We start from the raw sequence: 20,352 nt of genomic DNA, 5'->3' as shown, positions 1-20,352 counted from the left end.
GGAAACCATCACTTGTTCTAGGAAGCAGACGTATTTAAGGTGTCCTCACTAGAAATGTTATTGTTGTTGCTCTTGCTTAAATAGCTATTGCTATTGCTTAAAAGTGATGTGGATCCCTTGTAATATCCTGTCCATCTTGCTTCAGTCCTCACTGCCCCCAATGCCATGATGCCTGACCAGTCTCCCTCTGGTCTCTGTAGGCGTTTGGGTTTCAACCAAGGAGATTTTACTGTGGACGCATAGAAAAACGATCTTTGCCAGCCGCAAGAGGCATTTACAAAGGAGGCAGCATGCTCCTTTCTGAAACGCTCTGGCTTCATTTTTTTTAGACTTTCCCTGAGTTCTCCCAGCCCTGTAACAGGGACCTGGCCTTTCTTTCCTTCCTGTGGAATCACTGACCTTTTCCATGGCGTTAGGAGATTAGTGCCTGTCCCTCAAGCGTGTGGGTTAACTAGCTACTTCCTGAGGAGCAATTCCTAGTGGTAAATGAGCCTGAAGGATAAGCCTCCTTTCTGGATCCTGTGCTGCCACCACGCAAAACACTAACATCACCCCAAAGACTTGACTCCCCCGCACAGAGACCTCCCAGGAGACCACACACTGAGACCGGCTTTCCTAGGAACCACTGGCGGGGAACCACTGCTTGGGGAAACCGTGGCCCTCAGGGCTGCCTGTTCACAGAGCCCTAAAGATAAAACAAAATGGCTTTATTTAAAGATTTATTTAAGATGTTTTAAAAATTGAGTAGAACATACATTTTTAATACTGATTGATATTATTGCAAAGCATTCTAATGCGAGTCTGCCCCCACGGGCCCTTGCCGGGTACACAGACAGAATATTCCTTTTCATGCCTAACACGAGTCATATTTCAGCCACGGATGGATTTGTTGATGAAAGGCACCCCTGCTTGGGGCGGGGCAGAGGGAAAAAGAGTGTAGACAGGCAGCAGGAAGGAGAAAGAACAGAATGGTGATGTATAAATGTCACACTTGAGGCTGCGTTGCAAGAACCCTCCCCAAACACAGAGGCTTCATACTCCCTTTCTGAACCATGTCTTGGAGCTGAGAAAATGTGTGCGCTTGAGGAGCTGTTGAAGGATGTGAATGCTGCTACGACGTCATTCCTGCTTCTACAAACATGAATTCATTTAATTCTCAAAACAACCACTGTGGACTCCCCTTGTGGCCTACAGCATAACTACATGGCGTTGTCTCTGCAAGGGCTCTGGTTCAATCCCTGGCCCTGGAACTTTCACATGATAAAAAGAAAAACAAAACAAAACAAACAAAAAAAAAACAAATAAAAACCCAAAAGCAACCATGGTATTATTCTCATCATACAGATGTCAAAAACAAGGCTTAGAAACATTTGATAGCTTCTCTGAGCTTATATTACAAGAAAGTGCTAGATCTGGGAATTATGAAAAATCCATTTGATCCAAAGGCCCACTCTTTTTTTTTTTCTTTTCTTTTCTTTCTTTCTTTCTTTTTTTTTTTGACGTCTAGGTTATCTTGCTTCCAAGTGAAGTCTTACTAAAATGAAATCAGTCTCCTAATTTTGCATCATGAAGGTCACTATGTCATTGACCCTCAGCCTTTCGCTTTTGGCAACTATTTGTACAGCATGGTGGTTAAACTTTGGGCTGGGGAGTCTAGTCCCGGCTCTGCCCTGGGCTCTGGGAGACACTGGGCAGGTTAGATCATGTCTCCGAGCCTCAGGGATGGTAAACCAGGTACGGCGTTGCACCTGCTCCATTGCAATGCTGTTAAAACTACAGGAAACGGCCCCTCTAGGACCCACCCAGTGCAAGGCAGCGATGCTGGGTAAATGCACTGGAAGCTATAGATGAAGTTCTGAGCAGAAAGGGAACCAGCTTCAGAAAGCACATTCCCTGTATTTCTCAATGCACCTGGAACTCCCCAAAAAGGGTTGTCTGATTGTTGAACATTTCAGCAAACTCAGTCTGAGTTTTAGGTCCACAGAAAAAGCCCCATTCAAACAAATTTGCTGCCTCCGAAGGGGTTTCATTAGACAAGTTTCCCCACGCAGCTCTAACTGCCAGCTCTCCGATGGCCCAGGGGAGCAGCCTGCTAAGTAGGTCAGGATCCTGGGAGTCAGGCCAGCTGTGTGCGGGCAGCTGCCTCCGGGTGTCTCTGGCTCCTCAGTGCCTGGCTTTCTGTGGGCTTTTGCGGTCTTTCTTGCTTTTGAATTTATAGAACCATTAGCCTGGAATCCAAACAAAACACCTAGTTTTAATAGCTTAGTCAGTAGGTGGTTCACCAACAATTTCAAAAACCAGAAGCCATGGGAAGTTCCCAGAGGAGCAGCAGTTGTTGTTTGGAAATAATTCTCTGAATTGCATTTCTTTCACAGCGGTCTGAGGTCACAAATTCAAGAGCAATGAGAACTCTATTCAATGAGACACCTCGATCAAAAGGGATCTGTCAGGATGACATTCCAGCTGAGGAATCAATTGGGATGGAGAAATAATTTAGCTGCAGCTGTTGCTCTTCAGCTTGTTTATGATGATTTCATCATTGGTTGGAGTCAGGAAGCTGGCTGTGGAGCAGTACCAGGCAGTTCAAGGCACTTGTCACTCCATCAGATAGAAATATATCCTCTTCTGTTCAGTGTCCATGACGTACTAATGGCTGGATGAGTGAAAAGTGTTTTCTGAACGGGTGGGTAAATTTCTGCTGGGCTCCACAAGGGCTTGTCCAAGATTTTGTCCAGCTGGGGGGCGAGCCTGTCCCTTTCTCCCCCTCCCCCCTCCCCGCACTGTACAGGAGGCCCGATCTGTGTTTGCCACCCCAAGGCAAGACTTCTGAGAATCACCAGGCCCTCATCTGAGGCTCCTCTGGTGCAGTCACCTAGGACTATAGATTGGCATTAGAGCATCATGAGTTACCATGTTTCCTGAAGCCACACAGCCAGCTCCTGATTTCAGAGACAGGGTACCATCCATCAAAGACACATCCTTGAGCTGCAATTTCACACCACTTCCATCAGCCCCTTCTAGTGGAAACCAGACACACACACACACACACACACACACACACACACACACCCTCTTGATCCCTTCCATGACAGAGGGAGGAGGCAAGCTAGCAGTGATTGGAGAGGTGAGAAAAGACCGTTCTCAAGATGCTTCTGGCTTTACTGCTGTAATGTTCCATTATTTTAATCGTGGCTGGGAGAAGCCCCAGGTAATCCCTTACCTCCTCTCTTATTTTTCTCAAAAGTAAGAAATCGTAACTCATTTTGGGGAAGATTAAAAAAAAATGTCCGTGATGCTGAGTACTGTGTCTTTTGCCAGAAACTCCCAAAATTCTTTGGGCTGGAAGATGCATGTGCAGGCTGTTGTCCTGGAGTTCATCCAGCCGGAGAGAAAGGACTGAAGCTCAGGGAGGCTAGGGTCTTGCCAAGGGCGTTCCGATGTTGACAGCAGGTCGCACCTCTGACCCAGCGGCTGTTTCCCAGCCTGGTCTTCTTTCCACTGTGGACACAGCCTTTCAGAAGCCACGTATCATTTGACTGCAGTGTCAGCCTTCTCAGGGTATTAGATAAATAAGAAGAGGGAAATGACAGTCACTTTGTGTAGGTATAGAGATCAGCCTGGTCTAGTTGACAGTGTAAATATTGTCTAAAAATCTCCTGTTGTCTGATCACGTGTGGGCAGTCTTCTCTTTGTAGCCCAATAAAATGTCTGTTATCTCTTTGAATTCCTTCTTGCCTCCCCCCACCCTGGAGGAGAGCCTTTGCCTGGTCCTCTGTTCTCTGCCCCTTGGTTCCTGTACCACAAGCTGCTGAGATGCTGAGTCTCAGAAATGGCCTGGGTGCTTGCCCACCACATGCCAGACACTCTGCGAGGCACTCACACGCTGAGCTTCTCGCCCGAACAATCCTTTTGAAGAGTCCTTGCTTGTTGCTTTCCACAATTTAATTGAGCTGTTAACCAGTTCCTTCCCCAGCCCTGACTTCTTGAGCCAGATCTTCCCTAGGATAACTACTGGTGTGACTCAATTTGTCCTGAAGAATGCCCACTCTGGGGTCTAAGGGCAGGTTTGGGTAGCATCCCAAGCCAGAATCCACAGTTGCTGAGCCTGCAGCCATGACTGATGGAACACTTCTTCTGAGCAGGCCTCCCAGTTGATGGCTTTCCATCAGAAATTAACATTTAAAAGTGTCTTCATTTGCATAAGCCATACATAAATTTGCCCCAGACTGGAGCAAAAAGGGATTACACAATACCCAGGATACTTACACAAGGGGGAGAGGTTAGACTTCGTGCTGGCAATTCTTTCTCCAAGAGGATTCAGTAGAGGATTCCTTTAAATACCAAGTTTCCCTGGTGAATTCCAAGTATGATTCGGGTTTACACACATTTTTCAGGAACACATCTGTCATGTGTAAATCAAGATGCATTTGAATAATCTACTTGCCATCCTGAAAACTGTCACTTTTTTTTCTTTTATGTCTCTTTTCTCTTTTTCTCTGTTCCTGATGACTCTTTGGCTGTCACAGAGAAAGAGAAAGGCAGGGTTAAAACCGAGGATACTCAGTGCCTGTCACTGAGAAATGGAGTGGTCACTAAGTCCAGGGGAAACCTGGACCCCAGACTTGTCTCTCTTATTTCAAACCGCGGCCAGTTCTGCTTTACCACCTGGCTCCATGCCATTATGTGTGTTTATTTTGCAGAGGAATAAAGAAATCTAACCTCCGTGGAGAGTCTGTTACTTAGCTCTTGTAAGCTAAGCTGGGCTATTTGAATATATGATTTTATTTAATCCTTGAAACAGCTCTGTGAAATTGTCCTGTCGCATGCTTTAAAAAACAAAGGTTCAGAGAAGCAAAATGATTTTACTCAGTCATTCGTTCACTTTAACAGGACACTGCGGTGTTGCTTTATTTTGGTGAGGTTTTAATAGTTTAACTGATGTCTGTTTCACTTCCCTGTGTGTCAAGCACTGTGTGGTCTGCTGGGGCAGCAGTAAGGAGCTACAGGACCTGGAGACAGGTATTCACAGCCCCAGGTGAAATTGCAATGGTGCAGGTGGATTCGATGGAGAGGGGCCTGGCATGAGGGGAGAGAGATTTGAGAGGAAGAGTTGGCCTAGTTAGAGATGCCTGGAGAAGATTCCTTTCACACAGAGTTGGAGTTAATTTGGTGAGTGCTGGCTTCATCCAGGAGAAACAGAATGTGCACCAGGGCATAAAGCAGGCAGGTAGATGAGGCAGAGAACAAGTGGACCATGACATGTATGGTGAGCATGTCTCAGAGCTTTCGATTAATTAAACCAAAAGGAGAAATGAGCAGGGGCAGTAAAGGGGTAGGTTTGTTTGTTTATAGATTCTTCTGGCTACAGAAGGGGTCTGATGAGGCCTGACTGCCCTTGGGGGCGCCTTTGGGATGCAATGCCAATGTGTGGTTGAGAGATGACAGTGGTGTAGACTAGAGTGAGCGGTGGGGGTAGAGATTTGAGCACAGATTTGAGCTCTTTGGAGGTACACTCAGTAAGACTTGGGAGTAGACTGGACCCCAGAGAGGAAGAAAAAGGAGATATTAAAAATGACACCAAGGGGCATTCCCATCATAGCTCGGTGGTTAACAAACCCGACCAGTATCCATGAGGACTTGGGTTTGATTCCTGGCCTTGCTGAGTGGGTTGAGGATCCAGTGTTGTTGTGAGCTATGGTATACGCTGCAGATGTGGCTCGGATTCTGAGTTGCTGTGGCTGTGGCATAGGCTGATAACTCCAGCTCCCATGCAACCCCTGGCCTGGGAGCCTCCATATGCCCCATATGCTGCAGGTGCAGCGCTAAAAAGAAAAAATCCAAAAAAAAAAAAAAATACACCCAGTTTTTCAGCTGCTTATTGAATGGCCCATGGACCATTCACTGAAGTGGCGCAGAAGTAAGACCCAGTGGAGGATGATGTCCTGGGCCCACCGTGAACTTCCTTGGACATGGCTGTTCTGAATGGTTACTAAAAGGCATGCAGGGCCTGGGGTTGGCTGTTAAGTGATGAGGGACATGTGTGAGGACCAACTCATCAGAGGAAGAAGACAATGAGAACAGCAAGAGTGCCTTGGACACAGCCTGGAAGAGCTTTGGTATTTAGGGACTTGAGTTCTGATGAAAGAAAGACAAGGATCAACCAAAAAATTAACAGAAAAGCAAGACTCCTTATAAATGAGAAGCCCAAGAAAGATGTTTGAAGAAGGATATACTTGTTCAGAGAACCAAAGTGCTTGCTGGTAGGTGGAATACAAAGACCTGTTGGACTTCATAGCAAGACCATTGGTGATGTTCATGAAAAGTATATCAGTGCAAGATGGGAGTGGAACTTAGATCTGAGTAAGTTGCGAAGTGAGTGGCAGGTGAAGAAATGGAGACAGTAAACACAGACCATTCTTATGAAACCCTGGCTGTTTAGAGGAGAAAAGAGGAGAACTCTGTGCAAAAGGGTGTGAATAGTGGACAAAGGTGTTGTTGCAATTAAGACAGACTTTGCCTTCTAGACACTTACACTTAATGGAGAAAGCCCGGCACAGAAGCAAGTATATAGCACTTTGATAAACCTCATATGTAAAGACAGCCCCTAGCGGAGCCTTGAATGTAGGAGCCAAGGAGCAAGAAGACAGGGCACACCACACCGTCTTTGGAAACTTTGGTTTATTATGGGATATTCTTTCAGTTTTGACTGAGGCTCCAAAGCAGCAGGTGCCAACTCTGTTCCTACTGCAAAGTGAGATGCTGGGCTGGTGGCAGTACGTGCGGAAATGTTGACTAAACTGTTGTAAAGGTGGCTTTTCAATTTTCCTAGTTGCTTACTTCTAGCCCCTGAAAGCTGGGTGAAGAGAGAGTTGGAAATTAGGGAGATGTGTTGGGGAGCTTCTTTCACAGAGAGCTCCTGATGGCATGTGAGTTGCATCCTTTCCTGGGCAGGTGTTGTGGAAAGTACTTTTCTCACCTCAAGACTAGATGGGGAACGTGCAAGGAAGCCACACACAAAGCCCACTGGCCCCAGAGGACCCACAAGAACTCAGGCTAAGTGCCCCATTGCAGTAGGTAACAGGCTGCATTTGGAAAGTAATTGCACTCCTAACAGTGGGGCTTCCTGCAGAGGAGATAGGAGCTGTGCTAAAATGCTTAAGTCTGGGGTTTTTCTAGCCCTTGTCTGAGGGACTGACCAAATGATTCAGTACTTTAAAAAATAAAAGTCTAAAAGCAGCCAGTGGAGTTAGCCAACATGATGGGTGATCTTAAGACTGGATGAATGGGGGTGGTTTTTTGATGGCAGAGGGTGAAATGTGAGTGCAGTTTGAGGAATTATATATAGTGGATGAGAACAACTTTTATACAAGTTGGGAAAAAGAGAGAGGTGCATGCTATTAGCTATAGGAAAGGGGTTTTGGTTTCATTTTCAAGAATGCAAAAATTAAAGCATAACCCAGATAAAGGTGTATTTTCTTGCTCCCAGCTTATGCCCTGGTTTTATATTATGCCACGTTCAAATAAATGGTAGTCCTGCAACAACAGTAACACACATGTTATTGAGAAGCAAACAATTTTTTTTTGTATTTTTAGAGCCACACCCATGTTATATGGAAGTTCTCAGGCTAGGGCTCAAGTGAGAGGTGTAACTGCTGGCCTACACCACAGCCACAGCAACACCAGATCCGAGCCTCATCTGAGACTTACACCACAGCTCACGGCAATGCCAGATCCTTAACCCACTGAGCGAGGCCAGGGATCGAACCCACATCCTTATAGATACTAATTGGATTCATTGCCACTGAGCCATGACGGGAACTCCAATGAATCATTTTTTTCTTATGATTTTTATTTTTTTCCATTATAGCTCTTTCTACTGTACAGCATGGTGACCCAGTTATACATACATGTATACATTCTCCAATGAATCTTTATTTTGAAAACCAGAAAGGGTCCTTCTCTTTATGACACACATATCCAAGTATCTTACTTTTCCCTCCACGCTTCTCTTAGTATCTTACATGCCCAGCATCCGTCCCTCACTTAAACAGCTTTCCTTCCTTCTCAATCAGGTGAGAATAAGTTCTTGATTCTGCAGGATCCTCGGTATACCTTTAGTGCCTATTCTATTGTCTCCAAGGGGACCTCTGCCTTTTCCACTGTACGGTTAACTATTTCTGATCTTTCCACCTCCTCCCCTTCCCTTTAGTCTGTTGCTGCTCAGTGGAGTGGCAGATCCTTTCTGGGTGATGATCTAGGGACAGATGCTCTGACTTTTTAGGAGAGATGGAGGAAAAGCCCTTGGGCATCTGTTTTAATAGTTCAGCTTTGCTTTGGACACAAATACTCTTTTTTTTTTTAAGGCCACACCCACGGCATATGGAGGTTCCAAGGTTCCCAGGCGGGGGGTCCAATTGGAGCTACAGCTGCCAGCCTATGCCACAGGCACAGCAACATCAGATCCAAGCTGCATCTGTGACCTACACCACAGCCCACAGCAATATCAGATTTTTAACCCACTGAGTGAGGCCAGGGATGGAACCTGTGACTACATGTTCGTAGTCAGATTCGTTTCCACCGCGCCATGATGGAAGCTCCCAACTATTCTTACATATTGCTGGAAAAGGGCCAGGGGACATGGAGCTGGCAGGGCTGATACAGCAGGTCCTTGAGAAGAAGGAAGGGTTGAACCAAAACATCAGTAGGAGGAGGATCTTCAAATAGAGGAGCATGCTTCCTTTGTTGTGGCAGGGATGGGGATGAGGGCCTGGTAGGGATGGATCTTTGCAGGTGAAAGTTGAAGTTAAGAGTCTGGATTACAAGCCACTTTCTTTCATGCAGGTAACTTACTCATGTAGCTAATAACATTTGTGAGGACAATATTTGAACCTAATCGGTGGAGACAAGCTGTTTTACCCCAGAGTCATTCATTCATTCATTGTTTCATTAATTCAGCAAATTTTCATTGAGCACCTACTCTGTTCCAGACCACGTTCCAGGCCCTGGAGACATTCAAGTAAATAAAAGTAACAAAATCTTGGAGTTCCCATCCTGGCACAGTGGAAACAAATCCGACCAGGAACCATGAGGTTGCAGGTTAGATCCCTGGCTTTGCTCAGTGGATAAAAGATCTGGCGTTGCCGTGAGCTGTGATGTAGGTCACAGATGCGGCTTGGAGCCTGCGTTGCTGTGGCTGTGGTGTAGGCCTGCAGCTGTAGCTCCCATTAGACCCCTAGCCTGGGAACCTCCACAGGCTAGGGGTCTAATGGGACCTCCACAGGTGCAGCCCTAAAAGAAGCAAAAAAAAAAAAAAAAAAAAAAAAGAGTAGCAAAATCTCTGCCCTTTTAGAGATTTATGTCCTCAGAGTTTGGGGTGAAAGGAAACCATTTGCCCAGGAACAAAGTCAATTTCAAATATTGGTACACATTTTAAGGACAGTCGTACAAGGTGATGGGAAGAGAGAGGTCTAGACTGGAATGAGAGTGGTTGTTTTAGCTCCAGCATCAGACAAAGGACATCTCCCTGAATTGAACTCAGATCTGAAATAGAGGCGTATCCACCATCTCTGTGCTCCTAAGATGTAAATATAATTGTCCATGACGTGGACAGTTGAACCAAGAGGCCCAGACACTTTCAGAAAACTGAAATAATTTTTCTAATGAAGACTTGCAAAGAAGTACACAATAGACACCTAGAAATGTTACCTGATTCATTTGAATGTTCTAAATTATGTATGCTGATTTCTCGCAAGACAAATAACTGTGGATGTTGCTTATAACTTGCATAATCCTGCCAAGTGAAACAAAAAAGTGGGTACAGTTATGCTGACATACCTTAAGGGAGAAGGTGAGAGATGAAGAGGTAAAGCATCTTGATGTTATGCTGAGATGATGGCCAAATTCTGAACCCATCTTTCCAGGGTCTTATCCTAGGGACATTTTTCTTTCTTAGTTTAGTTATTTTATCTTGCTCTTTTTTATGCATCTTTTCAGACCCTTTTAGATTCTTTAGGGTAAAAAGTTGTGTGTATAAATAAATAAATAGCATACTCTAGAAACTCCTCTGTTTTTCTCTTCTGCTTCTTCACTTCTCAGATCTCCAAATACTGATGGGGAGGTCTGCCTCTGTCTTGCTGAATTAAAATTAAAGAACCATTGCTTTCAAAAAGGTTGGCTCTTTTGTAACTTCTTCCCCCAAAAGCTGAGCATAAGATTGGAAGGGTGAAGAAAGGTGTTGTCAGTGGAGATGGTTCTAGCATTATAGGACTTCTTTGAAGTGGAAGATAAAATACTTTAATCAAATCTCAGATGCCTCCAAGAATATCCCTGATGTTAGAATTTCCTTAAGATAGACGTCCAAGCATTAACAAAAATTTAGATTATATAGAGAAGAGGGTGTAGAAAGCAGAAAAAAATGTTACAAAAGTCCCTAAAGATAAAGTTGCCTTGTTAATGAGGGTGGAAGCTTTCTCCAGAACCTCATGCCTAAATTATGAATTTTCAGGTTTTGCCCAGTCTCAGATTAAAAAAAAAAAAACTACATTTCTGCATACTAAAGTGGTACATAGCTAAATGTCTATTCCCATTTTACACACAGGATGTTAGACTTTTGACTTATGCCCGAAGTTTTTACCAGCATATTAGACCACAATGGGCAGTATTTCTTCAGATAAGCCACATCCCCATCCTAATTGAAGTGTGGCATCTTAATGGGTCCGCTACCAGACTGCCACCCCTCTAAGCTCCAGCATAGCTGAAAGAAACCATGGATTTGGAGGACAAACATCCTGATGACAAAAAATGTTGATACCCATGGCACTGCCTCTGGGAAGGAAGCTTCTCTCCCAGGGGACAGCAAGGAGGAAAACCTACTTGTTCTGTTCTGCCCTTTGCTCTTGGTCACTTTCGCTGCTGGGTAATCGAGTTCTAATGAGGTAGGAGGCACCTGTGCAGACTTTGAGGTCCTCAGCTTGGAAGTGATGGGATTGGTGGAGCTTTGTTATCATGGACACATTCTAAGTCTCTCGTTGAAGATTCTCTCCTCCATGGAGTCAGAAGCACCTGCTTGCTGAGCATCTAAATGTTGTTCCCAATGAACACTTAACAGTAGACAACCTCCTGGTCCTTGGCCATCATCGGAGGAGGACAAGGGGGTGTTAGAACAGCAGGAGCAGCAGGACCCAGCATTACGGCAACCTCATCCATTGCCCACAACTTAACGAGTGTCATTTTGAGCACATCAGCTTTCTTCATCGGTCTGTCCTTGAGGATTACTTTGAAATGGTATTTAAAATTGGAGTCCTGGAGTTCCTGCTGTGACTCAGTGGTTAGTGAACCTGACTAGCATCCATGGGGATGTGGGTTCAATCCCTGGCCTTGCTCAGTGGGTTGACGACCCGGCATCGTTGTGAGCTGTGGTATAGATCGCAAATGCGGCCCAGATTCTGCATTGCTGTGACTGGGGTGTAGGCTGGCAGCTACAGCTCTGATTGGACCCCTAGCCTGGGAACCTCCATATGCTGCGGGTGCAACCCTAAAACAAATAATAATAAAAAATAGAGTTGGAGTCCTGAGGCAAACCAGCAGATTTCTCTGCAGACCCTCTGAAACCACCTTCTTTCATTCTTACACTGTCACTCTTCTTTTGTGCCTGGGCAGACATCCTGAAAAGCCATCTCCAGCTGCCCTATAAACTATGGCACTGCTCTCAGATAAAGAAGTAAAATGTATGATTTCTAAGAGTTTAGGACTGATTTGTCCTTTTCATCTATTCTGACATGATTTAATGTTCCAGAACTTGTAAAGGGAACAGATTTTTTTCTTTTTTTATTGTAAAATTTGTGAATAATTTATCAAGTGACTGCAAGAGCTGCAGCTTTAAATTATTAAAATGCATTTTGGTTTTGAAAGAAGACATTAGAGATGTTTGCCTTGGCCCATTCCTCTGTCTTTGTGCAGCAGCAAGAGACTCCTACAATTCAGGGAATGGTAAGGTGACGTTCAGTGATTTATGGGGTGACTGAGAAGGAGCCAAAAAAAAAAAAAAAAAAAGCACCAAACAAACAAATGAACAATACAGACAACTTTCATTTATTTAAGACAGAGCCTCCTTCGGAAGCAAATAACCTTTTGTCGCCTCTCTGGAGAAATGGCATTTCCTTTCCCTTCTCCTGCTTTGCAAGGACAGCAGCTGGGCTGGGTGTGGGGAGAAGCTGAAGCAAATGAAAAGAAAGGCACCCACAGACCCCTCCTCGTTCCTTCTCATTGTCCATCCTTCACTAAACAAGCTGAAGGCACGCTCTTCTTCCTTCCATTCGTTACATGTTGGAGATGGAGTGGAGCCACCGATCCCTGGAGAATATTATCCATTCCGCTTAGTCTGACCTAAATAATACATTCGCACTGGGCCAGGAAAATCATGAGAAGCCTGCACTCTTTCCCATCTGGCCAAGGGTCCTGGTTTGGTGCACCTGCCACCATGTTTGGGTACCCTTCCTCCAAGTACCCAGGCCACTCCACCTGTGCCCTTCATCAGCTCCAACACCTGGATCTTCCTCCTTCTTCCCTCTTCCCTTTATCCGCCCTTCCATCTCTGCCAGAGACTTCTCTTCAGTGCTGCTCTGCAAGGGCTATATCTTCCTCTAAAGGTCCCCCAAATCCTACTCTGCATGGGAAGAGCCCATTCCATCCTGGTCATAGGAGCAGTAACATCTGGCCCTAAATCCTTAAAGACTTTCTTTGTGTTTGTGGGATTGGAGATCTATCATAGTTACTGCGATGGAGGTGGAATAAGTAGAACTCGGAGGCTTATCAGGTGATGTGGCAGGTGTGTGGAGGTGTGTGGGGCCTTGAGAGCAAAGTCTTATGATGGGGATCCTCTTCCTTAGGTGAAAGCATCTCTTATCCCCCACCCTTGCCATCTCTCTCATATTCCATCCATTGCTCTGAAAGGAGGGGGCATGAGGACTCTACCGCATTTTCTTCTTTGGATGGTCCCTGCCTGGGTATCATTGTGTCATGTTTAGAAATGTTTCAGTGCTTTTCATCTCACAAGGTGGCTATGGGGTGGAGATGGAGTCACACTCAGGTTTGTGAGGTTCATTCTACTCCATGGGGCCTCATCTTTGGGGCAAAAGCAACAGAATCTGGGAAACTGGAGCTGAGTTCTATCCATTCTACCCTTTGTTTCTCCTTCTCAGAGTAAGAGATGGTAAGATGCTAAGTATAGGGATGGTCTTAGAAGGATAAAATGTTATAGTGTAGGGTGGCTTGGGTCTAATCCAGTTCATTCCCGTCCTTTTTTTTTTTAGGGGCACACCTACAGCACTTGGAGGTTCCCAGACCAGGGGTCGAATCGGAGCTGTAGCCGCTGGCCTACACCACAGCCACAGCAACACCAGATCCAAGCTGAGTGTGCGACCTAGAGCACAGCTCATGGCAATGCTGGATCCTTAACCCACTGAGAGAGGCCAGGGATCGAACCTACGTCCTCATGAGTACTAGTCAGATTCGTTTCCACTGAACCATGATGGGAACTCCAATTCCTGTCCTTTTGAACAAAGAACCTGGAGCACTGGGGGGTCTGGTGGCGTGAATCCACATCCCCTCCCGGGGACCCGTGCTCTCCCCACTATGTCTGTGTCCTCTAACAGGGCCTGATGACATCCTGGGATGCACCCCCCGGGATATCTGGAAACCTTCTTGAGAGAGAGCTTTGTTGTGTGTGTGGGGGGGAAAGATTTTGCAAAGGATGGAGGCAAAGGCATGTGCTTTTAAAGCAGTATTTCCAAAGATGCTGCCCCAGTGTCTCCCATCCGCCCACATGCTTCTACAAGCCACTTCCCGACTATGCCCCCAACAAAGTGGAGGGGTCTGCTTCCCCCGTTTGTAGACGCAGACTGGCTTCATGACTTGCTCGTGACCCATGGAATGTGGCAGAAATGACTGCATGACCCTGAGGTGAGGTCAGAAAGGGCAGTCAGCTTCTGCCCAGCTTCCTGGAGCAGCCACCCACCTGGAAGAAGTCTGCAGACTCAGGGACCAGAGGTCTGCCTGAGGCTCCCAGATGGAGCCAGTCCTTTCAGCCACCCTCCCAGGTGCCGACCAAGTAGATGGAGACACCCCTGGGGCAGCGCAGGTCCGGTGTGCTCATCATCCTGCCATCGGAGCTCCTCGGATATCAAGGAACAGGGACAAGCCATCTCTGCTTATCCCCATTCCTGACCCATAGAGTCACAGAACGGCACAGTTGTTGGTTCAGTTCACTGAATTCCAGGTGGATTGTTATGTAGCAATAGAACGGACAGTAATACAGATTTACAATAACAATGTTTATAAATAAAAGTAATTTTTAAACGTTCCATCAACACAGGACAGCTGGTTATGTAGTTATAGTATATGTAGTTATATAATAGAATACTTTCTAACCCTTATAGAAATACTGTAGAGTCATTTAGGAACAGATGTCTAAGACATTTTACAAGGTGAGAAAAGCTATTTGCAAAGCAGTATGTGTACTATGATGATGTTGTATAAAGAAGGAAAAGGAAGTGTGTGTATGTGTGTGTGTGTGTGTGTCTGGATGAGGCGCATATATGCACAAAAAAATTCTGGAAAGGTATGTAAGAAATTCTTGAGTTCTTGATTCGGAATGGTGGGGATGGGGTATCAGAGTCAGGGAAGTGTTAAATGCCAAGATACATATTCTTTTCATGTTACCCTGTTCTCTATCATTTGATTTTCTACCGTAAATTTCTCCTGAAATTAACACCTCCAACAATTTTAAGGCAATGGAAGTTCTGTATTCTCCCTCCAAAGAGGAAAAAAAGAAAACAACTTTATTGCAGGTGCCAGCTGAAATTGTATATTTCCAACTACTGCATGAAGACAATAAAAAATAATTTATTTATTTTTTAATATTTCAGAAAGCCCTTCTAACCCTAATACTGGCTTTTTTTTTTTTTTTTTGTATAGCTCAGCCCCTAGGTGGCATGCACAGAATCATATAAAATGTGATGTCTGTGAAACAGGTGATATTATCAGAGAATTAATTGTATTTTCTTTTTGCACCTCCTGAACCCCAACTACAGTAGTATAAAACAGCATGCTTAACCACGGGCAGAAATTAACTCAGTTACCCAAAGAGAATGGTAATCAGCAAGATGTGGTTTCGGATCATTGGACATGCCAGCTCCTTTTTAGTTGGAATCCATATTGTGTTTTGCAGCCATCGAAGTGTAGACCTGACCAGGTCCCTCTAGTGTAGACAACTCTTTTGAGTGGCATCCACTCCAGTGCTCTGCAGCTAATGTCACAGGCCATTTGGGAAGTGATCTCATGTCAGGCTCACCTGGGGATCCATGGCGTTCATGGGGGTAGGGGGGTGCATTTGTGGCTCATTGGTAAATTGATTTATGTGGTGGAAGGGGGGGTCTGGGAAAAAGAGGCAGCTCTGGTCCTGGTAGTTACTGTCTATTGCCCATGACAAACACGCCAGCTAGAGCTGCAGGACTCACACTAGGACACCCTGTGTCCTTTCACCCATGATTAGCTGGGTATAGATTTATGTAACTCAACTTCTTCCCTGTGGAAACAATCTCCATTAGAAGCCACAGTTTTCTAACGAAAGTGTCACTGACCTGAGCAACCATTTCTTAGTTCCCTGAAAAAGCACCTGTGGGTATATCCATCTATATAGTTTAGTAGAAACAATTTTGCAATGTTCCTGGATTATTTGTGTGTGTCTGTATGTCTGTGTCTGTGTGTCTGTATGGCAAATAGGGTACACCTGTAGTTGTAGCCACTCTTGAACTCTTATACAAAAATATGAAGATTGCTCTGAATCTGTATGCAGCTGTCAACAATTTTCATCTCAGCAAAGCCTCTGTGATGTTGTAACTTGTGGTATCCTCTTTAAACCACAGCACACCAAGATATATTTTCACAGAATTCCCACTTTACATGTCTCCTCATAAATTGTATTTTCTTTCCCAAGCTCTAGTCAAATAAAGAAACCCAGGCAATCTTTCTCACCTCGGTATTTGTCTCCTTATATTATTTTCCTTATTTCTTTGACAAGTTCTCTCTGAGGCAACCAATGAACTATGAACAGCCATAGACAATTACCTTGTTTTCTTTGACTTCTTCGAAGTAGCTAGCATTTTTGATTATTCACTTTATCTTAACTATCTGCCAATCTTGACATGAGAACTCTCTTACTTACAATCTCCTCCTTTTTCAAGACGCCTTTGCTCTGTTCTTCATGAGCCTCATTCTTGCCCTCAACCTAGAAAGGTGGGGACACCCATAATAGAGTCACTAGACTTCCAGCCTATGCTTTCTCTCATGGTGATTTCATGCATGACCTAGTATGTTAATTTTCCCAAACGGATAGCCTCAGCTTTAATCTCTTTTTGGAATTGAGTTTCGATGATTACATAATTTTTAAGATTCCTTCCAGCCCTGTAAATCTGTGATCCTAGGATGTCTAACTGATCACTAAATTTTTCCTCTCCAGTGGTCCCCTATTGCCTCAGACTCACCAAGCCTGTCTGTGCACATCCAGCTTCCCTGCAGAAGATGCGAGGCATGTTAAAATCGGCAGAGACGGAATTTGGAGTCCAGTAGACCCAAGATTCCGTTTTGGCCCTCCAGTTTGTTTGGGAAATTTGCACAACCTCCCTGCTTTGCGAGTTCTCTCTCAGGAAGAATGGTTTTTAATCTTATAAAAGTTCAACGAGGTTTAAATGTGCTAAAGAATGTAAAATTGATAGGTCATATTAGAAATACAAGTTGGCACGTGATCAGTGTTGGTTCCTTTCCTCTTGTTTTCCGCATCTTCCTGATTTCCCTGGCCCTGTCATTCTCCTGGTTACTCAGACATAACCCTTTAGCACTGTTCTTGTGTATCACCCTACCTGGATCAAATCATGTTTACCGTTTCCCCTTCAAAATACCATTTATACCAGCCCTTCATGTTTATTCCCATGGGAGTCATCGGCCTGGCTGAGTGCTCCATCCTTTTACACTGGAAGATTCCAGGAGCTCCGAAATAGCCTCTACACAGCCTTCTAGTTTATAGGGTTAATCAATCCTATAAACCAACTTTCAGGTATCTGCCTAACTCCCTAGTTTGCACTTTCCACAAACAATCAAATGCACATGCCAAGCACAGGGCTTGACCTAAAAGTTACTTAATATGATTGTTGCCACCTCTTCCCCGCCCCCCCCCCCCGATTTTTATGGCCACACCCAAGGCATATGGAAGTTCCCAGGCTAGGGCTTGATTCAGAGCTAGAGCTGCCGGCCTATACCACAGCCACAGCAATGTGGGATCTGAGCCACATCTGTGACCTATACCACAGCTCACAGCAATGCTGGAACCTTAACCCACCGAGCAAGGCCAGGGGTCGAACCTGCATCCTGATGGATCCTAGTCAGGTTCGTTAACCACTGAGCCACTAAGGGGACTCCCTGTGGGCTCCTCTTTATTTAAAGTAAATATTCTCAGAGTTCCCGTCATGGCTCAGTGGTTAATGAATCCAGCTAGGAACCATGAGGTTGCAGGTTCAGTCCCTGGCCTCACTCAGTGGGTTAAGGATACGGCATTGCGTTGCTGTGAGCTGTGGTGTAGGTTGCAGATGTGGCTCGGATCCCAAGTTGCTGTGACTCTGGCGTAGGCCGGCAGCTACAGCTCTGATTAGACCCCCTTGCCTGGGAACCTCCAGGTGCCGAGGGTGTGGGCCTAGAAAAGGCAAAAAAAAAAAGACAAAACAAAAAAAAAGGTAAATACTCTCAAATGGTCCCCATCCTATATAAAGCATTTTTCTCAGGAGCTGTGCTGTGTTTTTTACTGTCACCTTCCCATAGCTGTAGGTAAAGCAGTGTGTTTGCTTCTTGCCTAAGATATACACCGTCCGTTGTCTGGCCTCTGTTTGTGCAGCTTCTTTCTTCTCAAGTCACCTTGTCCTCAAATCTGACCTTTCTGGCTTACGCAGGAATGTCTCACCTTCTCTGTGAACACTTTCCCCACCGTCACAGCTGGAGCTCCTTTCTTCGTATTCCCACAAACACATGGACTATTTTTGGATCCAGTCATTGGACACTCGTACTTGTGGATGTAAATGCTCTTAAATGCGTAATTTCCACGACCTAGAAAGTCCTCCCCGACTTAAACAGCTAGTGAATTCCTTATTGTTTTAGTTTGAGCAAGACGAAGCATTCTCTCCTTTTGGGAACCTCTGATGGCCTACTCACCCCTGCTTTTTCATTCCTTGAGTAGGTCTGGGCCTTTGGTTTCATGTATTACATTTTTTGCTTATAGGACTCACTATATTTGAATAACTTTCTCCATCAGTTTTCCATGTGGCTCCCTAGCAATCTGAGTCTGTATTTCTTGTTCATTTGCCTACCCTCCACCCCTGTGGGCTTCCTAGCATGTAGAAAGTATTCCATAAATATGAGATAAAGGGGTCGGGTGGGGGAATTAGCCAGATGTGATGGGCAGGGGCCTGTTAATGAATGTCCAGATCCCAGAATTTTCTAGAAATACCAAGTATCTCTCCAAAAGACCATGAAGATCACTCCAAGTCAGAAAGCATGGGATGACAATGGAAGATGCAAGAGCAAAGATAACCTTCCCTGGCCCATCTCTGCCTTCCTTCAAGGGCCCTGCAGCTGTCTGGGCTGCCTCTGCATCTACAAAGCCATTCCTTCCACCCTGATAGGAATTTGCATGTTATTAAGAGCACAATGCACTGGATTTGGTTTTCTGCTCCTCTTTGTTTTGTTTAAAAGTGATTTGCCTTATATTTACTTATAAAAATATTTACATGGTTCATTTTTTATTTACTATTTTATCAAGTTGGCACTTTAAATTTACTTGTTAGATGAGGAATTGTACAACTCTGTTTCTGGCTATTGCTGGCAGTTCCTTCTTCTTGCCCTCTCCCTCCCTCCATGGTTGGGGATTTTCCTTGCAATGTCTCCAGCCTGAGCACCAAATGACTTCCGACCCTGAAGGGAATAAGCCAGAAGGAGGAAGAAGAAGTTGGGTTAAGTCTCTTCAGCCCCTACCCACAGGGCTGGAATGCAATGACAGTAAAATGTACTAATTTATCTTATTTTACATAATTAGAGTTAGGGGCTATTGAACACAGAATGCAAATGTATGCTAAATATGCAAATCAGCCACATTTCCCAGATTCCGAGAAGGGGGAAATGTGGTAGCCTTATGTCAGATGGTTCTCTCTTAACTGTGAGCACAACTTTTCAGCACTACACATGCAAGTAACTGCACAGTCACAGTTGGGGCTGCTAATTTAGAAATCCAGTTTAGGCTGATTTGAAAAGACAACAACATTTTTGCAATCACTGGTGTATCGTTTATGATGGAGCTGGTTGTGTCATTTCTTGTTTTCTGAAGATAGCTTTTTAAATTTTTATTCATATTTATTTTTTAGGTTGGGATCTTACTCAGCTCTCTTGTACAAGGTCTGGGACACTAACTTAGACCTTAGAATAGACCTTTGTTGAGGATCCTTCCATCTGGGTGTGATTTACTTGCCCATGTCCCTGCCCAGCTGGTCACCTCCATCAGGGTCCGTGAAAGTGCTCCTTCCTGTCCCCCTTCCCGGGACAGCTCATATCCAATGGCCAAGGCAGGCCTGGGGTGTGGGCTGGGTGGGGTATCAACCTCTCGCCATTTTGGTACCTGGTGAGATTATTGTGTTGTGATGGGTGCTATTGCCTCAGGAGGCCCACGGGTGTGCTGGGCCTGCATCCCTGGTCCAGTTCCTTCTCTTCTTGATTCTGCTGCCTTCTGCTTCCTTTCTCAGGTGTGGGTTCCTAATAAACATCTTGAACCCAGACTTCCATCTCCAGAAACCAAATCCCTTGCACAGACCTTCAGCCCTCACCCATTTCCCCTCCATTCTAGACAATTTTTTCTAGAGCTTCTCTCCCAAAGGTCCATGTCGTCAGTGCTTCCTAATGCTTTATGCTAGCTACAGTTTAAATCGTGGCATTCCAGGCAGTCATGACCCTGAGTGGCAAGGACAGCCTGTGTGGGCCCTTTTCAAATAAGGTCACATGAACCACCCTACTGTTGTAAGGTTGGATGCATAACAAGGCTATTTTTATTTAACCTGGTGTTTCTCCCTAATATTACTCCGGCCAAAAGTGGCAAGAGGCTGGGAATGGAGAGTGGGGGTCGGGAGTGTTGTCTGCAGGTTCAAGCAAAATCAAACTCCATTTCAGAGGTAGAGGAGGAGGTATGGAGACTTGGAATGGGTATCGGTTTCAAATTACTGTCTGGACTCTGGCGAGGAAATTATGTACAATTACTTGAAATTG

General features: G+C 45.0%; 1 protein-coding gene and 1 long non-coding RNA gene across 2 annotated transcripts in view; both read left to right on the top strand.

Annotated features, from left to right (window-relative positions):
* The window catches only part of OPCML (opioid binding protein/cell adhesion molecule like), a 1,104,108-nt gene that overhangs the window by 637,187 nt on the left and 446,569 nt on the right, over positions 1–20,352 (top strand).
* Positions 5,239–10,373, top strand: LOC146399944 (uncharacterized). The gene is made up of 2 exons (XR_014815606.1): positions 5,239–7,645; positions 9,205–10,373. It is a non-coding gene; the product is annotated as an uncharacterized LOC146399944 (long non-coding RNA).

Source organism: Sus scrofa, chromosome 9 (genome assembly GCF_054392235.1).
Source record: "Sus scrofa isolate SSC_HxYL_T2T_F1_AM1 chromosome 9, Sscrofa_HxYL_maternal_Yorkshire_Landrace_v2.0, whole genome shotgun sequence".
NCBI classification, from domain to species: domain Eukaryota; kingdom Metazoa; phylum Chordata; class Mammalia; order Artiodactyla; family Suidae; genus Sus; species Sus scrofa.
Note: the sequence above shows the minus strand (reverse complement) of the source record. Positions and strands in the feature narration are given on the sequence as shown.